The following is a 10,267-nucleotide window of genomic DNA, read 5'->3' on the forward strand; positions in this document are numbered from 1 at the left end:
TTTCTTCCCTGTTGTTGCTTCCATTTGCTGTAAGTGGTCCTGCTTAAGCAGGAACCACATGGAAAAATAACCTTCAGCTGTCCCTTCCAACTTCATCCATTCTTAATTCCATTACTCTAGGATTTGAGGCAAAAGAGATTAGAAGTATTGATTTGGAAAAGATTACTAAATGTTTAGGAATTTCTTTGTTTTAATGAAAATTAAATAGGCTTCAAGCTAGCAGGAATTCTGTAAGGTCTTAGGGGTGGAAGTGCTCAAGTAATTTGAAGATGTACAGGAAAAATTTTGCTTATTCAGGCTTACATGAATCATAGACTTAGAAAGAGAAGTTCTAGTCACATTTAATTTTGTATTATATAATAGTTCTATGTCCATCTTGAAGAAAAGAAAATGACTAAGAAATATTATGACAAAATATATTACATAATTATGGCATAATATCTATTCTGTATAAAGAAACTTCAAGATGAAGCTGCACAATATTGCAATGCCATTGTCAGCAATAGTCCATAAGCTTAGTTCCAGTGTTGCAAGGCCTCAAGTCTGAGGCTTATCAAGCTTTCTCTGTCTGAACTTTACTTGATCTATTTATGGTCGTTTAGCAATTTAAAAAATTAGCGTTTATCAGCAATTTCTTTAATAGATCAGTTGCTTATAAGTAATTTGTTCTAGTTTTTTGACTTTTTTGTCTCATGTGATACAGTCATACCTTTAAGTAGGTATGAGAAGCAGATATTTTAGATCAAGTGAGATATTTAGGACTAACAGAACAACATTAAGAAATACAGGCCTGGTACACTAGCAGATTCTATCAGAAATGAAGATATCAGATGGAGTATAGATAATCACAGTATGAGATAAGAGGCATGTGTCAGGCCTCACACTGAAGGCTGGTTATAAACAGCAAATGTGTGGCTTATTAAAAAACAGTAAACCTGAGATAGATAAAATTGATTTTGAAACAGTACACACATGAGAAGGGCACCATATGTAGTAAACTTGGATTTAACATGCAGCTATAGAGCAATAGAGAAAGGGAAGGGTATAAAATCGTGTTAGTAACTATGTAAAATGACTCAAGTGAATCCTGGAGGGATGAAGAAACTACAAGCACGAACAGCAAATTCCTCCCAAAAGACAACAGAAGCTAGAAATTTATGCTGTTACTCTCTCCAGCAGCCTGATTTCAAGATCTAGAGTAGACAGAGAAACAACCAGAAGACAAACAAATATGTTATTATTTTAATTCTATTATTGAAATTATTGAGACTATTTTTCTTCTTTGCAAGTACTCTAGCTGCATTATCTAATTGCATTCTTTCTTTTTCGGCAGTACTTTGATGTAGACTAATGAATCTTCAGTTAATGTTTCCTTTACTTTTTATGGAACAATCCTGTATTTATTTAAAATAACATTCCTAATTCAGGAAAACATTTATCTTCACAGTTGATACAGTGGTATCATTCAACAAATTATACCTTTCAATATTAAATTCTGGATATCAGTAAGACACAAACTTACCCTCTCAGAGAAACACCATTTCTATCTACCTAGAAAATCTACCTAAAAACAACTTTAAGAATCTTCATTTTTCAAAACACTATTATCTCAAACATAAACAAATGAAAATTTCTTACATAAACCAAATAATTTATAGGCGATCTACAGATCACCTATAAAGAACAGGCTGAAAAGATAGTTTCATAATGTGAAGTTATCTGTTCTCCAAGATTTACAATTGAAGCCCGAAATATGAAGAACGATATAAAATCTTTAGTTCCCTAGATCCAGACATAATTGTCTCAATGATTTTTTAGTCAAAAGCAATCTTCAAAAACGATGTATCACATATCTTTTCATATCGACATTTTAAATAAAGAAAACGCTAGATCTCTTGGAATATGTTTTATACTGTAAAGGCTGCTAGAGCAAAATTTTTTCTGCTACAGATTCTAATATAAAAAAATTCTTATTTTATAGATATATTAATTTTATATACATATTAGTTTAATCTTAATGGTCTGATTTTCAAGGTGACTGTCAATAGTCATTTATTTATGTAAAAGGAGAAGTACAGTAGGATTTTATAATGCTACAGGAGGAAAGGAACCCGGACTGCAACTTGCTTACAACAATTGTTCAGTCGCATTTCAAATGTTTGTAAGGTGTTTCAGGCTCTCTAAGTAATTTGTTCTGTATTGACAGTAATGAGACACCACATTAACTCTTGGACAAGCAACCACGGAATTGCTAACTTTCTCACCCATTATATAGGTACATTCCAGAGGAAGGGTAAAGAAAGACTCAATATTCCAAGTATATAAATGCTTTACAGTTTCTCAGAAATATAAAGCGATTCTAAACTTAGGCATACTCAAGCACAGTATATTTCAAAGACAATATTAGATATAGCAAAGGAATAAGCTTCTCTCCACCTACACAGGTAGAAAAATTCCTCTAATTAACAATCACCCATTCTTGTATATTTCTAATGCGTTTGTTTTTTTTTTTTTTCCTCCTGTGTCTCATCCTTTTCTCAGGTGACAAGTAATAGGAAGCGAAGAAACAACCTCAAGTCCCATCAGGGGAAGATTAGAATAGATGTAAGGATAACTGCCTCACAGAAAGAGGTAAGTTATTAGAACAGATTGTCCTGTGAGTGATGGACTTACTGCTTCAAGAAAGATGTAGTCCAGAGAAGCTGCAGGCGATACAGCAACAAGTGCCATTTCTCCGTGAGTGTAGAATCTTCCCTGATGTTCAGGAAATACCTACAGTATTCCAGTTTTTGTCTTTTGTCCTGTCCCCAAGCAACACTAAATACAGCCTGACTCCATCCTCTTTGCCATCTCCATTTGTGTGTATACACACTGAGTGTTTGAAGCTTGAAAGATTGTAGATATTTTTATGATTTCCTAGTATTATGGTCTAAATTAATGCAATTTCTACCAGGAACATGAAATGTGCATTTTTATTTTTATCCTACCCAGACTCTTTCTCCCCTAGTGTCATGTATCCATGTCTAGAGATAGCTAATATCAGTAATTCATGGTTTAGTTAATCATAATTTCTTTAGGCATCAGAACCAAAAAGGAAACGCAAAGAATTGCATAAATGCAAATAGACATCTTATCCTGGAACAGTAGTCCATATGTAAGGCTCTTTCTAACCCAAAATTTTTACTCAAGGACAAAAAAAAAAAAACTTTCACTTCTGTTTCAAGTGTTCAAAGGATATTAAGATTTAAGTATATAAATAAGTCAGTTTGGTTAGACAGCTTAGAAACCTAAGTGATCTTCACCTTGCTTGAAATAGCTTTCTACAAACTGTAAATAAAAACCAAAATTACTAATAATGAAGTAATTTATAGAAATACTTACCACAGATAAATGGGAGTCCATAAGGAGATTGCGGAACATTCTAGAAAATTTCTTGTATTAATATGAAAAATAAACATATCCCATAGTAATTTTTAAGCATAAATATAATAGATTCAATTTTTTAATAACTGGACAACATTATTGTATAATGTATTCAGTCTAAGCCAGATCTATGTATTTCCAGATATAACTGAAAATCGTGACTATTTATTAAAAATACTTTGGCATTTTATTTTAAAGAGTAATAGAGGTCCTAATTCCTCATTCATGAAAAATAACTTTTGCTTCAGATTATTAGAAGCTTTATGACTTAAATTTTTCCCCACAACTCTTTTCACTGTTACCTCAAGATCACTTCAGAGCACAAATCTCATAACTCAGGGCATTTCTAAAAATGCTTTTAAATTAATACTGCTAATACATATTCTTCGTATGAAGACACACAAATGGGAAAGTTCACATTCTAAAGAGTTCTCCTTTCACAACAAACTGGTACTATTTTGAACTTTGAAATTATGCATTTTTGGAACTAAACTTGATGAAGACTCAGAATTATGGACAGTTCCTGGCTTATTTTACCTTAGTTCCTCATTTATTTCAACACTTCAAATGTTTTGATTTTCAGTATCCAAGTCCTGTGATCAATGTTGACTTTACTTTTAACTCTGTAAATTTTACTTTAGGTGTCATTACAGCAAAACAGAGTTAAATATGGAATTATCGGGACAAGGGCAGAGAACACAGATGTACATATTAAAACTATGAGTTCAGAAGAAACAAAATCAAATAGCAAACTTTGAAATGTAGCAGTGTAGTGTAATACAAAATTACATCAAAATATTGAGCTTATTAAAATAAATTAAGGCCATATGGAAATTATGTGAAGATAATAACAAGTAGTCCAACATAAGTTATTCATATTTAAATATTTCATCCCCTCAGCAAAAACATTTATAGAATCATAGAAAATACTAGGTTGAAAAGGACCACAATAACCACCTAGTTTCAACCCCCCTGCTATGTGCAGGGTCACCAACCACTAGACCAGGCTTTCCAGAACCACTAGCCCAGCCAAGTCTTGAATGCCTCAAGGGATGGGGCATCCACAACCTTCCTCGGCAACCCTTTCCAGTTCATCACCACTCTGTGTGAAAAACTTCCTCCTAAAATCTAACCTAAACCTCCCTATTTTAGTTTAAAACCATTCCCGCTTGTCCTATCACTGTCCATCCTTACAAACAGTCATTTTTAATGTTTATCTTTTGTTTAGCAGATTCCAAGTCAAATTTAATGTGAATAAAGGAATCTAATACAAAATACCTTTCTGCAATGTTTCTCAGATATAATCTGTGTAAGTAGTATTTTCACTGTAGGAAAAAATAGGAAAAAGGTTTGGTAGGAATAAATGATTAAATGATTAAATAAATGATTAAAATTATGTTGTTACCACCTATTGTTAAGTGGCATTCCTACAAAAATTAAAGCATACATCAGAAAAAGCATTCTTAATAAATTCTAGTTATTGTGTCTTTATGATGAAGTCAAGCCAAGATCTTCCAGCTGCATCTGAAAGTTTTATTAGCTGTTTGTTTTTTCTGTAAAATAGATCTCTTCTTCCTGTACCTCTCTTCAACTTCCTTCACTTAAGTGAATTAAGTGAAATATTTTGTAGATTTTTCATGCAGTGGTAACATCCATAAGCTGGCAAGGTAAGCAGCAGGAGATATCCATGGCATTTGGGAAGCTAGCCGCCCCCCCCCCCCCCCCTTGGCTCATAGAGAGAAAAGGAATTTCTTAGAACTGATGTTGAGGTCCCATATCCCTGGAGATTATGCTTGTGTAAGTGATCTCTCAAAGGAACAGTTCAGATGCTTCCAGAATTGTATTATGCTAGAACTTCTTTAATGCAGGCAGAAACGGTCCCAGATTTGGATCCATTTAACTTCAAAGAATAAGCCATTACAATGCACCTATATCCTCATACAATCTCGTTACAGATGCATACTAAAAGGAAAATTTATTTGCCCCAAGCTCCACTTCAATCTCATTTTAATTGATAGCCACTGTTTGTATTAAATAAATGTACACCAGTAATGATATTATAGCCATAAAAGTCCCTAATGGAGCCACATTAAAACATAAATTGGACTTACAATTATCAAGGTCCTTTAATTTGTCTGGAGAACTAATAAATAGTCTTCAGAAATAAGTTCAACCCATCTCATAAAGTTGTACAGAGATTCAATAAGCATTGGAGTGTATGTTGGGTAAGTGTTTCAGCCACTAGTCTAGTGGAGATTGTTTTAATTTACTGTAAATAAGAATTAAGGTAGATTTCTAACCATAAATCTCTACTGTAACGATAAACATTATCATGCAGTCAAGTGGAAGATACATCAATACACAAAGTGAGATTTGGTCTGGATGGGAGGAGCTGCAAACTGGCTGCTTAAAAAAAGTGAAAAAATCCATTAAGACTCTTAATTATTGGTCACTGTAAGGATTAAACACACAGTCACTCTAAATAACGGTTACAGATTTCATCCTACACTCACAAGTTTGGAGTTTGATCTGTAAACCCTTGAATATTCTTTGCCTCAACCCTTTATCTTTGGGTCAGCACACTGAATGCAAGCATTTCACTGACTCATCAACATTTTATATTAGACGAACATCCTAGATTGTATAAAATGGAGTGAAAAGTAGATAAAAGGATCCATTAGTAATAACAAATTGCTATTAGGTTCTCAGTCTTCACAGGTACTTTAGTAAACTATAAGTACGGTGCTGATCAGAGATGGAATATATCATTAGACAAGCTTAAGATGCAGAAATACTGAGTGAACCTGACTTTTGTTTTTGAAAAGTAGGAAATAAGAATACTTAATTTTTTTCATTGAATAAGGGATATTTAAATTTCTCTGGAATAAGAAATATTCATGAAAATATTTTCCACTCAGTCCTTACTTTGCTCCACCCATCCTTCCTCTCTCAAGCTTTTTCTGATAGACATTAAAGTGAATTTTTTAAATAACCATTTTTGTCTTCAAAGCATACTGAATTCCACATGGCTGATAATAAGAAAAATAACAAAGTGACTGTAAAGTATTTGCAACTATTTGCACTGCTTTATTTATATACTTATTATGCTACAACTTTAAAGAAGTCAATTGTGAGGTGTTTTTCCAGACAACTTTAATTCTGTCACATTACTCACACTATTTTTATTGAAATCTTAACACTTAACATTGTCTTCCAGTAATTGTAATGAAACCTTATTAGGGAATTACATGAATTATATTTTTCATGTGCTCAAAACAAAACATCTTAGCATGAAGAAACTTTAAAAACACTTTAGCAACTGCCATTTTCTTCCAAATAACTATGAAGCTCAGAAATTCAGACTTTTCATAATCTTTAACAGCAGGAAAGGTAGAAGACTCCTAGGAAGTTTCTGTAAAGCAGATTGTTGCATGTGTTTTGTTACCTGTGCTATCCTATCTGTTTCATGAGGCCCAAGGAATTTTGAAACTCAGCAATAAGGTAGAATAAATGTTGCACAAGTTTGCTAATGATTGGAAAGAATTAGACATTTTTGAAAATCAAAGAATATCTTTGACAAAGAAGAAATATTTTTGCATACTTTTTCCTTCTTAAATCAAAGAAGTTCCCTATTATCTCTTTTAAGACTCTTGTACTTCACGTCATCATTTTCTGCTCAAGTTACTCTCGATTACTACTAGAAACCTTAACCAACATACAAAAGATTTTATCAGTGACAAGATACTGACATTATTAATGGCATTAGTAAACACTTTGTAAAAGTTTCTAAAGATGCTTCCAGTTTTCAAATGCACTTATCTTTCTGTAAAAACAGCTGTTGCTGCACTAAGACTGCCTGATATAATACTGCTTTGGGAGTCTGGGGGCAAGGTGTTGGCACTAGGGGGCTGCATGGATTGCTTCTGTGAGAAGACACAGTCGGTTCTACTTAAGCCTACCAATCACATCAGCAGCACCTCTGTGGAAACACATTTAAGGAAGTGCAGAAACTGCTAAATGCGTAATGAGAAGTGTCAAAAATCTAATGATCACAAAATCACAGAAGGCGTTCCAGGTGTTACAGAGCAGATATTCCCAAGTACTCTGTGGAGGCCACAATATGTGCAGCAAGTATTTCACATTTCTGATGTAAGATTCCATGTTTGATAAGCTAGATATTTCCTGACAGGAGCTACAACCCATGAAGTAAGCTCTGTGTATGTGTGACACACACACACCCACCAGTTAGATCAATCACACTTTTGGATACAGTGAGATGACTGATAACATTGATTGCAAGAGATTAGCATTCATAAAGATGCATATTTATTAAGTTATGTAACTTCTGTATTAAATCAGTCCCGTCTTCTTAGACTGGTATTTTGCCTGTCTAGTCCTAAGAAGCCTCCATTTCCCTTAAGTCTTCATCTTCACCTTAATTTCTCAGACTAAAGAGAGGAAACATCAATCTACAGATCTCTGTATGTACGGACTTGATAAAACAGCAGAGCAGAAACCTACCAATGAAAACCAGCTTGTGAATATGATGTTACTAGTAAACATTTAAACAAAGATTTAAACTTAACTGTCATTGTTACTGGGCAGAGAAGAAAGAACTGACATTAGTTTCTTCAGCCAATTTGTATTACCGTAATTCTTCTGACACAAACCAAACTGAAGAAGCACAACAACAATATACTCTTTTTCTTAACTGAAAAGTTGAGTACACAAGAGCATTTCTGGTCAGTTGGTTCAATTTTAATATTACAGTTTCAGGAAACAATAAGTATATTGAAAATGATAGAATAAATGAAATAATGCCTTATTACATTCATTTATATTTTTACTTCTTTGAATAAAAAAGGCCTACCCTTATAGATAACAGATTAGGTATTGAATAAATTTACATTAATTCAGTAAGATTAACTGCATTTTCTTTGCAGGTGAGTACTTTTATATTACCATTAAAAATAAAAGCAAGTTTTGTAAATGTATTGCTACTTAAATTGAGAAGAATTTTATCCAAATGACATTTCCATAGCTGTTAAGAAAAATAATATAGATAAAACAAAGATGAATTAAGCATTGAGGTTATTTTTCTGTTTGTGCGTTTTTGCCTTCCCCAGTCTTTAACAGTTCATTAGCTAAGAGAAAGGGTATTGATTTAATTGTAATATTTTCAGTATTTTTTCATATAATTGTAATGCAGTAGTCACATAGAAAAATCAACTCATGGCTTACCTTTCAGAAAAGAAAAGTAGGCTCCCACATTCAGGCATTCCATATTTTTCTTGTGCTTGTTACTTTAAAAAAAAAAATCAGAAAAAACAGTTGTGTTACTGTAATGCTATAGTGTGATGGAAAGCACAACAAGAGTAGGGTGGCAAAATCCTAGACTACAGCAAGTAAAGATGTGGTCTGTAGAAGCAGAAACAAAGTGGGGAAAAGACAACAGAAAAGCCTTCTCACTCCTAGAAGGCCTCAAGTACACAGGGACCTTCTACAAGATACCCTTACCTTTACTGCCAGCCCTTAAATGAGATCTAGGAAGAGGTGGATCCTATCTCCACCTCTTCTGGTCACACAGCTGCACTGCGTGCACCTGAGCTCCTGAGTTGGTCCTGCCTTTCTACCAGGTATTAAATCACTGTTTCAGGCCATGACTTCGCATTTCTGTTACTGTCAAACGTTTGATATCTAATTTGTCACATCATTACTGTTTGAAATAATTTGAATATTTACATTGTTGACAGAAAACAAGCATAATTTTGAAGTTATAGCTTTGAACTGATCACCAAAAATCACCAATTCTGCTTTGCAAAACTGTCTTTTAGCAGTATTTATTATTAAAATAAAATTTAATACTTAAATTGTTCTGTCTGAAAAACAACGTAACACCTGTTTCTCTGTTAATCCATGAGCTTTTTACATAGTACATAAAATCAAAGTACCTAAAATTGAAGTGTTAATTGATTTTGCTTTTTCTTCTCTTTTTAAACATGGGGGTGTAGGTATGGAGGACTGAATTAAAGATCTTTTAAAGAAAGACTAAGACATTCTATCGTCTATCATCTGAATTCAAGAACAGAGACAGTTTTCCCAAAATTATCTGGAACTAGATCTCTAACATCCAAATATGATTATATAAAAACAAGCTATTCTTTATCTCAGCATCATGTAGAGAACACGTTTCTCAATTGCAAAACACATTTAGTTCTTGCAGTCTTCAAAAGTAATACTGTAAAATCAATTAGTATACAGATGTTGTAAAGCATTGGATGATTGATAAGTATACAAAGAAGTTAGGGTAGTAAGATTATCATGATGGAAATGATAACCAGAGAGAAGTGGAAACTACTCACCAGGCTGTAAGCTCACAAGAAACTCCACAAGAAACAACCTCTAGAGAGAGATCCTTTCTCAGTGGCAGTCAGCCCTTAAATGGGGTCTAGGAGGGGTGGAGCCAGGCTCCACCCCTTCCGATCACACAGGTGAATTGCCTTCACCTGTGCTCCCATGGCTGATTCAGTGCTTGCCTCCAGTGGTCAATCAGAGGTTCAGGCTGTGATCCAGCAGTTCCCCTACACATACATTGTACCAATCTCTTATGCTGTCTACAGATCTAGTCAGACAGAGATTAAGAAGTTGAAGTTATGAATTTCACGTCTTTGTTACCACTATACTGATTCAGGTATACTTCCTAATGTATCCCTTCATTTTTCCAGAACTACATAAGACTCTATCTCATGAAAACAAAGCAGCTATTACTCATTTAAGGAGTTGTTTTAGAGAACTAATACAGTTAGTCTCTATCTTTATTCATGTGAGCGTTAATGAGAATCTG

General features: G+C 33.7%; 1 long non-coding RNA gene across 1 annotated transcript; it reads right to left on the reverse strand.

The window, feature by feature from the left end:
• Window positions 1–7,063: 7,063 nt before the first annotated feature.
• On the reverse strand, window positions 7,064–9,824 carry LOC122180458. Its single transcript, XR_006179087.1, has 3 exons — window positions 9,786–9,824; window positions 8,665–8,726; window positions 7,064–7,940 (listed from the first exon to the last, which is right to left on the reverse strand). It is a non-coding gene; the product is annotated as an uncharacterized LOC122180458 (long non-coding RNA).
• Between the last annotated feature and the right edge of the window lie 443 nt (window positions 9,825–10,267).

The sequence above is a fragment of the Lagopus leucura genome, unplaced genomic scaffold (genome assembly GCF_019238085.1).
Source record: "Lagopus leucura isolate 7727_CA_CO unplaced genomic scaffold, USGS_WTPT01 Super-Scaffold_100004, whole genome shotgun sequence".
NCBI classification, from domain to species: domain Eukaryota; kingdom Metazoa; phylum Chordata; class Aves; order Galliformes; family Phasianidae; genus Lagopus; species Lagopus leucura.